The following is a 13082-nucleotide window of genomic DNA, read 5'->3' on the forward strand; positions in this document are numbered from 1 at the left end:
GCACACACACACACACACACACGCACACGCACAAACACACGCACAAACACACACACACACACACGTATGCGGGCGGCTTCTGTAAAGTGCACTGTACACAGCCTAACCTCAGTTATTTTGTTAGTTCAGGAGCCTGATCCTGGTGCTCCTCTGTAGCTCTGTCTGCCGTGGGCTGCTGGGCTTACGCTGAGGCAGGGATCACTTCTAATGGAGGCCAGCGTCTGCGTGAGCGTCTGGAACCAATCGATGATGTGTGAAAGAGATGTTACTGTCTCTGCCCCACCTCAGCTCTGCAACGTAAAGGAGACATACTGTATTATGCTTTATTCCAGGTAGACCATGATTTAAGTGTCTATGTAACATTTTAGAACCTGAACCTGACATGTATGACTTTATTTTTCAAATAAACACAACTCAGAAACACAGAAATGTGGGTTGGCATAGGGGGTGGGTGAAAACAGCCACTTGTCTTGTCGAGCCTCCGCTGCAAGACAATATAGGATTACTCAAACATGTATGAATCAAACAAAATACAACTTTGAGTAAACTAATATTGAGGACACGCTGTGCAAAATCAACTTTTAACCATGTTCTAATTGTTTTCCCTTCTCATTTACCCAGTAAAAGTTGTGCTTAGAATGATTCATTTATGTTTGAGTAACCTTTATTCTCTAGCAATGAACTAGTTTCAGATCATTATTATAGTCAAAAATGTCCAAAAAGTAAAATAAAGATCCACTTGTCTCATTGATTTTCAAGCAGACAAACGCATGATGTGTCTTAAAAATGTCTTTAAAATATGGAAGGAAGTTAGGAGGGCTTTATTTTTACATCCAGACAAAAACGTGGACAAGATGCCCACACAAAAACATAGTAATGTTGTGTATTCTAGTCAATGAGGAATGTTACAATGAGAACGAGAACACTTGTGAGACCAAACAACCACTGCACAAAAAACGGGATGTCAAAACGTCAAAAAGATGTAAAACGCACTTAATAGATTCATTCTTTCTTCATTCTTCATTCTTTGATTAGACTCATTAGATTTGCCTGGAATACGATAAGAAAAGCGAAATGCTGCAAACTGTTTCAAATGAACTATTCTGTTTCTTTTTAAGGCTGTAAGGTACAGAGTCTTTATACAAGATAGTAATCCTGGAATATGTGTAAGACAGCATTCTCACTTCACAGAGAACGAGTTAAATTTCTGATTCAAGTTAAGTTTCCATACTCAATCTCATTACCCTCCGGGGACAATCAAAATGGCCGCATCTTTTTATCTCACTCTTTGCGTTAATTCCTTACTCTCTGAACTCAATCCTTGGTCCAGACCTGTGCTTAGATCCCTCAGCTGCTGCCCCGCTCTCACACTATCCCCCTTGTTTATATCTGGAAAGGGGGGGGCAATTAAATCCGAGCCAAGCAGAGGAGTCCCCGAGAGACGACCAAGAGTGCACGCTCCTGCGTCAGATTTCAGCTTCCACGGCCCCTCCCTCGCACTCTTCACTCGTTCACTCTCCCTTTCGCCGCTCAATGAACAATCACAAATTTTGGAATGCACAAAATCGGCTTCGGATGTTTATTTGGAAGTCCGATAAAGAGAATATTAATTTTGCTTATTTGACTGAAAATGGTTGAGTGAGGAAGAAATATGTGACTTGAGATAGGCCCATACAAGACATGACCTCATCTTGGTTGGAGTTACTTTGTTACGTACAAAAAAAGATGAATTGATTCTCGCAGTCGCACCATTGTAAGTTAGTATTTTCGCATGGATTTACTGTTCGCTTTATGTGTACTTTGTCAAATGCACTGGCTTGCTCTTTCTTTTGTGTTATGCAGAGAGAGTTGGAGCATGTGTGGTCCCGGGCCCCAGGGACCTATCCCAGGATTGCAGACGCACGTGTGCAGGCAGCAGCAGTAAGCACAGCAGAGTGGATAAACAGTGCTCATATGGCCACTGGGCACACTCCTCTTCCAAACAATGTAAGCACTTTGTAGGAGGATGAGTTTTAGTAAGAGAAGCTCTTTCAACATACTTTGGATTCTTGTGTTGGCTGTGGTCTACTGCATTCACAAAAAGTGCATTTCTCTTTCAAACAAAATATTAAAATGTGTACTTGGGACCGTTTTGTATCTGGAACTAGCAAAACTATTCTATTTACTGCTTACCGCTAACCTCAACTTTCAGCAAACTCTTTCATGTAAACAGCAGTGGTAAAGACATAATATAAGTTTCATTATGAGGGGATTAAAACAGAACATTCATCTTCACAAAACTATTTTTATGTTTCAACATAGCTTCAAAACGTAAAGTAAAATAATACAATAATAGTAAGTATTGATTTTTTGTATTCTAAGACTATAATATTGGACATTATAAATACAGCAAATATTCAGTAAAAAGGGCATTGTTTACACTAATTGAGCTTTTATGCATTTGAAAATGTGTATTTTTATATGTATGAAAGTATTTATTGGGTGAGTCTGCTACATAACTCACAACTGCAGTTGAGCACGCTTGAGAGTGCTACATGTTGATTGCCCTGGTTAGACCTCCCCTCCCTGGTGTACCAGAATGTGTTTCAGGTCAGCCGTGGGGGACTGAAGGGGGGGCCCCCAGGGATGTGAGACGCGTTGACAGACAGAGGGACCCCCCCAACACCACCTCTCCCTTCTTACCCATCTGCAGGAAGAGCAACAGCTCCCCAATGGGCCCTGAGAAGATAAAATACGCCCTCCCTCACCTCCAGCAGGTGGGACAGCCGTCGGGGGTGGCCCATCAGCGGGGGGCACATTAGAAACATATCAGCAATTACTCTGAATGTTTATTTGCCTTCCTGCTTTAACACCTGGATACTGACTTACATCCATCCTCCATGCTCCTGCCTGGTGACGGTCCACTTCAGTTTGGAGTGAGATTACTTTGTCCTTTGTCTAACATCTGATCAAACTATGTATTCTATTATGGCAACACTTGATTTGTATTATCTTATCAATGTTTTTGTATTTGAGTATTCTTGAAGCATCCTCACATGTTAGTAATTATTATTATTTTAAATTATCTTTTGCTTTTGGAAGTTGACTGAATTCAATTGCTTGGTCATACGTAATACTTTTAATTGTTGTTTACCTATTTAATTCATTTTAAAAAGTCTGATGCCAATTTCATACATCATCACTTGTTTTTATTGAATACTTTATTTGGCCAACTGGATACGTTTGCAAGATTCCAAAACTTGACTTCAAGCTGTAGCCCAAAAAGTAAGTATACATTGCATGTTTATTCATGGTAAACTTTACTTCCCTGTTTTTATTTATGTATTTAAGGGAGATTTACAGTGTGTAAACAGTTGTTGAAGTTGTTAGCTATCCATATTATGCATGAAAACACAGGTTCAAGGCAATAAATAAACAAACAAACAAACAAACAAACACAAAAGGGATTTGTTCAGAGAAGAAAGGTGTAAAAAATATTACTGCTACAAGTACTTATACTGCTACTTTATTTCATCAAATGTTTTATATTCCCTAAAATCAAATACTAGTCCAACACCGATTCTGCAAAAAGTGTTCATGCGTTGACGGGGCCTTCAACCTGTGGCCCTAATTTAAACTTTAGACCTGAACCCCTGTGTTGGTAGCGCACCCCAAGTTGCAAATCAACCCCTCTATGTAATGGAATTCACAGGGTCGCGGACATGTTTACCTCTTTTTCCAGGCCCATTAGGCTCCGAGCAGCTATATCACACATGACTCCAGAGGGCTGCTCCCTGGTCTGTTTAAACCATGATGTATGCCTGCAGGCTGGGGCCCACGTCTCCAGACCTGCTCCAGTCCAGACAGAAGATATGAGCCATCCTGATAGTCGTTTATATGGGCTCCACTTTCGGCTGTAAATGTGTAATAGGTGCAGACGTCCCACGGATCAGACGGATAAATGTTCTCCACAGTGAGTCGTCGGGAATGAGGCAGGAACACGTCTCCCCTGTCGGATACGGACAGAAGTGGACTTGGTTTTTCTATGAAATACTTGTGCAGACTTAAAGGTCCCGTGTCATGCTGAACTATAGTGCTGTCCCCTTGTCAACCTGGAGTGGTGTTTTGTCTCCATCATGTATGTTAAAGTAGTGGCATTCTCAATAACTTAAAATACTCTTCTCTTCACCTGATGATGTCACAAGGTGGTGCAAGAAATATTTATGTACCTTTTTAAATATAAGATCTCAGAACAGTTCACAAAAAGATATTAAGTGATACCAAGTTCATGTTGGACATGGTTGAAGGGAGTGTAAAGAGGAAACTACTTCTATTGCATTTATATAACTTATTTGATCCTCTTCGCTGCAGTTTAACGTAATGCATTGTGTTTGGCGTGTGCTAGCTTTGTTTTGCTAACCATGTCAAATAAACGTTTAAGTTGCCATCACTAGAAATAAGGCGGTATATCACAAGATCAAGTTACACTCAGGTGCAATACTCAGACGCAATAATGTCATATTCATGTGCATAGAACTGCTGTAAATAAGAGTGTTTACTTTACCACTATGATTAGTATTATTTTGTCCTATTTTATTTATTTTTATTTTTCAATTTATTTATTTTTTCTCTATTCCCTATTAAGAATATGAGAGGTTCTGTACATAGGAGTTTTGTTTATAAGAGGTTTTTTTTTTCTATTAAGAGTGTTATCTGTTCCTTTCTTCTGTATCTACTTGTGTTGCAGCAATGACATTTCCCCATGTGTGGACAAATAGATAAGATAAGATAAGATAAGATAAGAAATAAAGGCATATCTTATCTTATCTTATCATTTGGTGAAAAATTATGATTTTCTGTCTGTATCTGCTTATTGCCGTCTCGTACTGTATATCTTAAGCTAAAAGTGTACAGAGAGCCAAAGAAAGCCAGACCACTGAGGAAGCTTCTAGCTCGCAGGGTCAGCTTTGGATCTCTTAAACATGCCGGACCGTACTGATGGAATCCAAGACGAACCAGTGGAAACAAGGCTCGAGTTCAAATCCAGACAGATTACTGCATGTCCTCCCTTCTCTCTCATTACCATTTCACAATAAGCTATCCTGGCTAATAAAGCTTACACGCCAAAAAAAAGAAAAAAAGGATAAGATAAAGATAAGATTTCCTCACATCGGAGAAGTTTGTCCTAAGACAGGGATCACATGCATCAACATCACCAATAAACACAACAATAAGAGACCAAAAAAAGACATGAGTGATACATCAACAGGGGCCTGGCCATCACCACATCACAAACGTTTGAATGTTTTTTTGATTTTTTAATTTCTTATTGCACATTGCTTCAGTTATTTAATCGCACATTCCCTAGTCTAATCAGCTTTGCACTTTCTGACGGCAACAATGGTTGTGGTGGTGCAAAGAAATCATTGAGGGGGTTATCTTGAAGTGTTTTATAAAGCCGGAATAATGCATAATACAGAGAATATAAATCAATCCAGTATGTGATATGTAGTGGTTGGGAAAGTTATTGGTAAAGAATGGCAGTATACCAATTGTATCTTTTTTTTCCATGAGTTCAGAGTTCACGCCAGTCAAGAGCATTATTCATTGCCAGACATCATTATTAATACAAATATTAAGCGCTCAGTGGAAATTCAAATAAAGCATCTTTGTCCTGCTGGAGTGTGCGTGTGAAAGGAGGAAGTGCTGCGGTTCAATTTCCTGTTTGAGTGTGGCAAAAAGGGGGAGGGCTGTATCAGAAATCAGCTCAATAGTCCCCGGAGCCACTGCTGCCCCGGCTCTATCCTCTCACCCCCCACCACAACCCTATGGGGGCTACAGCGAGTTAACCTCAACTCAGCCGTGACTAGACCACTGAGTGATATCTTACTCATCTAATCCCCTTCTCAGTCATCGCGCAATAAAGTATGCCCCATGAACTTTGACCTCCCGGCTCAAAATACTCCGGCCCCACAAACAGTACCCACGTTTCCCACAACTGAGCGCCAAAGCAGAGATACACGAGGTCACTGTCAGTGTAGCATGGGTCTTAAACTTCATCTAACCGTTCATGCTTATTATTTATCAGATCAGGTTCATGTTACAGCAAAAAAGCTTTAGTTCAATTGGATGTCAAATGTCTGATGACGAAAGACTGACTGACGAAAGGCAGCACTTTTGGGAAACAGGAAACATCACTTCTTAACAATGGCTGCTCTGACATTTGCTTTGACATTTTAGATTCAATGCATTTTTAACCAGTCAACATAAGACATATCTTGGTTACTAGTTCATCGTGCAAACATGTGACAAGCTTTGCATATTTCTGGTCTCTTTGATTCTGGTCTCTTTGATTCCCGTCTTTGGTGTCTTACTAAACAGACAATTGGCATTTCTATTCTCACAATGGGATAAATACAGCTTTTGTGTCCTTTCCAATATGACATATGTGTAACAAGTCACAAACGTTCACAAACACATAGTATATATATATTGTACATAGAAGGCATATTTCTGTTAATCTGCCCCAGGACCAATGTGGCTTCACAAATCCAACCAATGTGAAAGGAATAAAGTAATTCTAAGATGTGATCAGAAAGTGCAATTTAGAAGCCAGCACTATTTTAACAATAGTATAAAGACATAGTGTGCATTTTTAAGATGTTCTGTATTAAAGTATAAGTACAAATTGTTAACCTCCAAGCATAATTGTTCATGTAATTTTTCAAGGTTTTTGGGAAAATGCCTAAGTCAAGAAGTTGTGCGTGTGTTTTCTGGCTGTAAATATTGTTCTGATTGGTCGAGGACGGCGCCAATGACATCCATGGGTACAACAGGGTCCCGAGAGTAGAATGAGGCAGTTATGCCATGAGGCTGGCCGTATGTGATCATTATGTGATCATTATTTTACATTTTGTTCATTGTAATCCATAATAGAAACAGGTCCATTGACTTCACATTTCACCGTAGCAGCAGATTGTTGAAAAGATAATAAGAAATGTTTGAATCCTGCATGCATGAACCCAAACTCTGAACTTTTGTAATAATCGCAAGGAGTGCAATAGGCGGGGATAAGGGGTAGATGAAACTGACATTTTCTGAGTACTTAAGCCTCAAATCAATCAAATCAGGACACAACTTTGAGAAAGCTAACCATTTGGGAACACTTTAATCATATTAAAAGCTCTGAAAAGTCTATTATACATAATATGTCCCCTTGAACAATATAATAAGCACAAGCAAGAGAAATGATATGGCTGCCTGACTGCTAATCCATGCAGTGTTAGTGTATAGGTATGCTGCATGTGTGCGGCAGGAAAGAGACACAGGGAGTCGGAGCCCCCTCAGCGCCCACCAACCCCCTGCTCCGGCACATCTGGCCTTTATATCAGCCCTTTAATTAATCCTGAGTGAAGGCCAGCGAGTGACAGGCTGACTGGGCAGGCTCCAGCCAAAGACGGCCTCAGATTTATAACAAGTGAGCCCCGAGCAGAGGTGATTTATTTCAGCCAAAGAGAGGAGGAGGTAGTGGACACAGAAATGCACTTTTACTCTGTAGGAGGGCCCAGACGTGAAGGTTAAGGTTATGCTGAAGTAAAGTGGTGGCTTTTTAATAACTTGTAACAGTTTAAATAGGTAGTTCTTCTTATTGTTAGTCAGCAGTGGAAACAAATAGCCGTGATGTATGTGGAGGAGTTGTAAGGTGGGCGTGTATGTGTAGGGGGGCGCCCAGGCTTGTGCCGTCAGTCAGAGGACCTGTACTCCCCTTATCTCTTCTCGTCGGGCGCTTTAAATCGTCCTCTTGCTCATTTTGCTCCAACATGACAGTGGTTTGAACTCAAAATTCAGGCGACGCCCCCCACATGTGCTGAAAAATAGAGATCTCCAAAAAGACCCAAGCATATTATTGATTGAATCTTATTTTGATTCATTTCACTGAACTATTTTCACAAGTTGGGGTGAATTAAACCAAAATTTTAAAGTTCAACATGTCATAGCTCTTTCAAAGTGATAAAGTTGCTGATTCAGTAGCTCTAGTTTTATGAAATAACAAAGTGAGTGTGTTTTAGCAGTCTGATGCCATGAGTCTGCAGCATGCTTCCTCTGATAAGGTCTGTGCAGTCACAGCAACTGCAAAGACTCATTCACATGGAAGACAAACATTCAGTAAAATGCCTTTATATCATACAGTATAATAATATACAGTACTACTAATAATATACTACTCAACTACTTTTTGATTCATTTTCCCTTGTATTTTCGTTATGATCCACTATATGGCTATATCTGTTGCCTCGTGGGGCGGCGGCGGTGATAAATGGTGCTTTTTAGTCCTATCGTCTGGACTTCAGTTCCCAGAATGACCCTTGGGGAATGAGACAACATTGGTGACAGAATGGCCACTCTCACCCAAAAAAGCTCTATTTTCCTTTCTTTTGGTTGTATTATCTAAACTGTGGGTGGCTATAGATAATCTTACCACAAAAAGATAGATTTTTATTTTTATTTTTTAAAACAGTCTATGTCTACGTACAACCACAAGAATAACAACATATATAGTCTGCAAGTTGAAAATATGTGTAAAGAAGAAGCCATAAAATGGAGTTATCAATCTGTAAAAATAGTAAAAACGTCATCAGCAGCAGCAGCATTTCTTTGACCTTACTGGATACACAGTGAAGAGTGACAGACACGTTTAAGACATACTAAAACATTCTGACAGTGTGTGAGAGTGTACCACTGCTTTATGGCCCTGGGACAGATGAACGTGTACAATTTGGGTTTGTACAGTGTGAACTTGAACTCTCCTCAAGGCATTTCTTAAACATTTCCCAAAACTGCTGATTTCGAAAGATTTACAGATATGTTTTTGCAAGTCATATTCTGATTCTAGTTGACAAAATGTGGGAGTAAGATAATGTATTGGAATTAAGAGTTGTTTTTTCTCTTTGCAGCAGCCTGAAATGGTTGGCCTTTGTTCACTCAGAACAGATCTGGAATCTACAATATTGCTCGAATTACGGATGATGCATCATTACGTCTACAGTTCTGTGTCAACACAATGATGGTGTTTGCTTTATGTTGTCTTTTATCAAAGCATTTAATTATAGTTCGATTATTAAACATAACATTATGAAACTCATTTATTGTGGACCAGGGAGTAACGCCAGTGTGTTGTTAGCATGCTAGCTGTTGTTAGCAGTGACATGATGCTAAACTCCGCTCTGGTCTCTGAAAGTCTTGAAACTTGCTTATAAACACTACTAGAATGTTAGGAATGTGGAACGTTCCAGATATGAAATATCTAAGAAAGACTTCCACCTCATTGCTAGTTTCTTGGCGGCTGCTCTATGCACAGGTCAAGATTGGATATATTTTTCAGAATCATTATCTCAGGGGAGAGAGGGAAACTGATATTCAGCAGAATGTTTGGACATCCAGAATTGGGCTGCTCCAAAGCATTACCAGACCAAATGACAAAATGTACCAATTGCATTTGTAGTACATACGGTACAATTTGGATTTGGTATTAATTTCATCATGTGAAGCCTGTGTGGAATTAAATATGTACAATGTATAACATTGTAATTCATTTGTTGGTGGTTCCTAGATGCCAGCTGCACATTATCTCATACATTACGGGGAGTTTGTTTTTGTTACTATCAAACATCAAAAAAATAACTATCAACTGGATAAATAGTATCTCCAGCCCCAAATGTGGCTCCATTAACATTACATAATACATAATACTACATATTCTCAGTGCCAGCCCACCTGTTGAATGTGCTAGCTCCTACATCTACATAGATTTAGCAAAACCTGGTGTTTGGGTGAAGTGAGGATTCATGGAAAACAGGAAATACCCTCTGTGCTCGGGCCAGACGCGTTACCAGCAACATTTTTCATTTACTGCAACTGCGCTACAATAAAACCATTATGTCTGACCACTCGAGCTTATATATTTTCTTCCAAAGCTTTCCAAATCTGCCGATGTCGCGAATAAAAAGCAGAAACTCCAGTCACAGTGGCCACATTTGCTGTATTATAAATCCAGTCTGGGGGCTCATGTTATAGTACGGTCTTCTTGCCAGCACTTTCCGTTTGCCAGGAGGGGAGCAGAGCAGCAGAGCAGTCATTTTGTGTGTTTGTGAGGTCGGTAGAGACACAGCCACTCTCAGTGCACCCATGGGAGAAAAAGAATGTTGTCGGCCACCCCCAAAGAGAGTATTTCTGAGCGAGACCTACTTTTGTGGTATGGCTAATATTGCAAGGAATGGGCTGGTTTTAAAAATAGAAAAATACCGAGAGTGGACCAAGAGTGGAGGAGGTTTGTTTGGATAGTACGGGCAGGAACTCAAGACAAGAAAATGAGACGCATAGGGGAGTGGAGTGAATAATTAGAATTTTAAAATTTTGGATGCTTCGCTTTTTAAAGGATGATTTGTCAAAAGGTTAAACGATGATGGGGAGTTTATTAAGTACATATTTTCAAAGGATTTATTGTCTCTGAGGTTAATGATGAAAACAGTGAAAACACGATAGCTTGTGTCAAAATGTACAAAAATGTTAATTCCTCATGTGTTCCGTACATTAGGTAAACAAACAATTATTATAGCAGTACACTGAGATGTTTAAACACTATGCAACCAAATAAAGGTTGAAATGTGGTGACTGAACGCCTTTAGAAAGAGAACAGTTACAAATTAAAAAGAAAAATCTGAAATATTTTATCCTTTTTTTCATAATGTCTTTGTTACAAAAGGTTTGTATGTTTTAGGGTGCGTTCACACTTCATTACTTGGTTTACACTCAATTTTAATGTGATGAATGTGTGAAAGTGTGAACATAACTACACAGTGTCTGTATTGTCATTTTTTTATAATGGACTTTAAGGACACAACCTTCTCCAAACAGAACGTACAGTACAAAGAAAATGCTTTTAAGCGCAAACAACAATAATTACAAATATAGCCGCAAGCGGCAATGATCGGCCCTCGCCACGCCGCAAGAGGAGGGGGCGCTAACGTGCCCCAATTGTCCTTTTATTACATCTACTGCTGAATCTGTGACGCTGTCACATCTTCTCCCCTTTGTTTTACCATCAAAAAGCTATTTTATTTTGAATTCTTGGCAAAATGTGCGGCTTTGCCGCACAGACACCGTGACTCTTTGAATAAAAATGTGGATAACTTTTGATGGTCCACCCCTGAAGATGAGTCTCACCAAATTTCAGGTTAATATGTCTAACGCCCTAAGAGGAGTTCGTGAAAGTCTAAAGTGTAAACATGTTCTGGCGATTTCCCCATTGGAATAACATGGGAGGTTTCGGTTATCGTTACGGCAAAGCCATAACAATTATGACATGGGTCTCATTGACTTTTTTGATGGGGATGCCAAAATTGAGTTGTGTGTCAAATTTCATATAATTTCGCAAAACTAAATATTTAACCTCCATATAAAATCTGTAGGGGTCGCTGTGGCTCCAAATTAATTTATTTCACTTCAAGTAGGTTTAGGGCAAAGAGTTTAACAACTGATTCTAATTTGACGCAATTCGGACTTTATCTGCGCAAACGGCAGAAATGTTAAATTTGGGAGATTTCTGAAATTCTTGCTACAGTTTGCGGCTTCGACGCACAGAGACCGTAACAGGTATCAATGTAATTTGGATAACTTTTGATGTCCCACTCTTCAGTAACATTTTCACCAAATTTCAGCTTTTTAGGGCCAACGCCCTGGGAGGAGTTCGTAAAAGTACGACGTTTGGAAAAACTCCGAAGTCATGTTTAGCCATTTTTGAAGCAATATGGCCGACATTTGGTTGGGCGGACGGCGTTGCCGTAATAATATTTTTTACTTCTCTTGTCACCATCTACCTCTGCGCCAAATTTCATGATTCTACGATCAGATTTTTTTGGGGTCATTTCCCATCTCTCAATGCATTTTTGGTACATTTGGGGGCGCTGACGCGCCAATTTTTTTAATTTTAGAAAAAGGAAATAGCCAGAATGTAGAGAGGCACGATTTTTAGAGGTGTGCTAATTTTTGTTACTTTTCGTCAATGTTCACTGGGTGAAAAATAGGGGGGTTGGTCCCGAGAAGAAGAAGAAGAAAGAAAGAAAGAATAATATTCCGATGCGAAAACAATGTTTCCCATTTTTCAAATATCATAAACTATACATTTTCAGAAAGCGCTTTCCTACCTCATGGTGTGGGTCCCTGGTCACTGACGGGTACTTTTGTTAATTTTGAGTGGGCTCCGCCCACTTTGTGTTTTTGGCCCTCTATACAGTAATAATGTTCAATTTTGCATTACATGCTTATATGCACGGAACATGCAAGAGATGGGGAACGTATTCGTGAGGTACTTAGCGCAAATGATTGCTTTATATGGGGATGACGACCGCGAATTTAAAGTGCTCGTTTAGTGCGTACTTTTGCACGGGCTTCGCCCATTTACAACGGTAAAGTTCCATTTTCCTACTACTAATTAGTATGCACGGGGCGTGCATGAGTGAAGGAGTGCGTTAGTGAGTGTTTGGAAGTGGGCGAGCGCTTCGCGCTCAATTTCGTGCGCACTACGTGCGCACTTTCGCAGCCGTGCTTCGCACGGCCTTACGAGATTAATAGGCCTCTCGCCAGCTTGTGGCGCTCGGGCCTAATTACAAAATCACTCATAATGTCTCCTTTACCTTGTCTTTATTGCCTTGGCCATCATCACTATTGCATTCAGTATGTGGTGTGCGTTTGGTTAACAGGCTGCACAAATAGCCCCAGTGTTTCCTCCAAATGGCTGCGATCATATTTCTGTTTAGCTCATTTTTACATGCTCCAGAGATCGTGTAAATCACATTTAAAAGTCGTATACACCTCATTACGGCACGGCAGCGCACTCACAGCCTAGTGCAATGCATGGAGAATATTCTGCAGTCATCTGTGGTGTAAACACGTCTTTACTTAGCCAGATTAGCTCAGGGGGTCGGGTTACTCTGTTCTCCTGCCACAGTAACACAACCAGCCTCAGCACCAATAAGTGGTCCTGCCCATGCACAATTTGAAAAAAATGCAGAAAATAAAGACATATTCAGAAGTCATTAAGACAT

This window comes from Eucyclogobius newberryi, unplaced genomic scaffold (assembly GCF_026437365.1).
Source record: "Eucyclogobius newberryi isolate DKJ021-1_F unplaced genomic scaffold, fEucNew1.0.hap1 SCAF_12, whole genome shotgun sequence".
NCBI classification, from domain to species: domain Eukaryota; kingdom Metazoa; phylum Chordata; class Actinopteri; order Gobiiformes; family Gobiidae; genus Eucyclogobius; species Eucyclogobius newberryi.